Source organism: Aedes albopictus, chromosome 3 (assembly GCF_035046485.1).
Source record: "Aedes albopictus strain Foshan chromosome 3, AalbF5, whole genome shotgun sequence".
Taxonomy (NCBI): Eukaryota; Metazoa; Arthropoda; class Insecta; order Diptera; family Culicidae; genus Aedes; species Aedes albopictus.
Genome location: NC_085138.1, coordinates 335,093,199 through 335,095,115, shown reverse-complemented (window position 1 = coordinate 335,095,115; position 1,917 = coordinate 335,093,199).

Genomic DNA, 1,917 nt, shown 5'->3' with positions numbered 1-1,917 from the left:
TTTCAAACCGTGACCTCCTCAGCACTCCCAGATATCACGGTGTCACCTTCAGGTCCCGGATAAGGGAGCGTCCATAAATAACGTAGCTTATTTTGGACGATTTTTGGCGCTTCCCTCATCACTCGTAGCCTATTTTTCCATGCCTAATACATCGAACGTAGCAAAATCAGGGACTCCCCCTCCCTCCTAAAATGCTATGCCATTTATGGATGCTCCCTAAATTCCTCCGGATCCCTTCAGAACCGGTCGAAGGCCATGTTGTATACAACAAAGGAAATACATGTTGTGACACATCAATTCACACCTACGTCCTATAAAAAAGCGAATAGGATACATCTCTAAGTAAACATACGGCCACTTTCGGATACCGGATAAGTTTCTCCGGAACCGGTTCCAGCCAATACATAAACTGAAAAAAAGCACGTGATTCCTCCGGATCCCGGGTGGATTCCTCCAGAACCGGTTTCACGACATGTTGTGTGAAAAAAGGAAATGCACGATTCGGCACATCAATTCACATCTAGGACCTATAAACAAGCAAATTTTGGAACCTTTTTATTACATCTCCCAGAGACCATACGGCCACTTGCTGATATCGGATAAGTTCCTCCGGAACTGGTTCCAGGCTACACTTAGTAAACAAATATATGATGCAACCAGGGATGCCAGATGATTTTTTGATAAATCTGTATCACTTTTTTCAAAAATCTGTATCCTATACAAAAATTAGGTGAAAAATCTGTATCCCATACAAAAATAAAATAGCCCCTATAGCTCAAAAGTCTGTATTGCATATAAAATGAAATCTGTACCGATGTTCAAAAATCTGTATAATACAGATAAATCTTTATATATGGCATCCCTGGATGCAACACATCAATTTTCATCTACTTGCTGATTCCCACTAGGAACCTCCTCAGCACTGTCAAGTATCATTTGGCCACCTCGAATTCCGGATACATTTCCCCGGATCTGGATTCTGGATCCTTACTGGAGTTTATTCGGGGATTCCTCCTGGAATTCATTCGGGAATTCCTTCAGGAATTCCTTCGGAATTTCCCCAGTACTTCTTTCGAGTATTCCTTCTAGAATTCCTTCGGGGATGCCTCATGTCATCCCTTCAAGGATTCCTCCTGAAAACCCATCGGGGATTCCTCCTGGAATTCCTTCGGGAATACCTTCTGGAATTCCTTCGGGAATTCCTCCTGGAATTCCTTCTGGATTTATCCTGGAATTCCTTCTGGATTCATCCTGGAATTCCTTCGGGGATTCATCCTACAATTCCTTCGGGGATTCTTCCTGGAATTCCTTCAGAGATTCCTCCTGGAATTCCTTCGGAGATTCTTTCTGGAAAATCTTCGGGGATTCCTCCTGGATTTCCTTCGGGGATTCTCTCTGGAAAATCTTCAGGAACTCCTGCTGGAATTCCTTCGGGGATTTCTCCAGGAGTTCCTTTGGAGATTCCTGCTGGAATTTCTTCGGGGATTCTTCCTGGAACTCCTTCGAGGATTTCTTCGGGAATGCCTTCGGTGATTCCTCCTGGAATTTCTTCAGGGATTCCTCTTGGAATTCCTTCGGGGATTTTGGCTGGAATTTCTTCGGGGATAGCTGCTGGAATTTCTTCGAGGATTCCTGCTGGAATTCCTTTGGGGATTCCTCCTGGATATCCTTTGATGATTTCCAGGAATTCCTTCGGGGATTTCTGCTGAAAATCTTCGTGGATACCTGTTGGAATTCCTTCAGGATTCCTACTGAAATGTTTGCGGGGATTCCTCCTGGATTTCATTCGAAGATTGCTCCTGGAATTCCTTCGAAGATTCTCCTGAATATCATTCGATGATTTCTCATGGAATTCCTTCGGGGATTTCTCCTGGAATTTCTTCGGAGATTCCTCCTGGAATTTCTTCGGGGATTCCA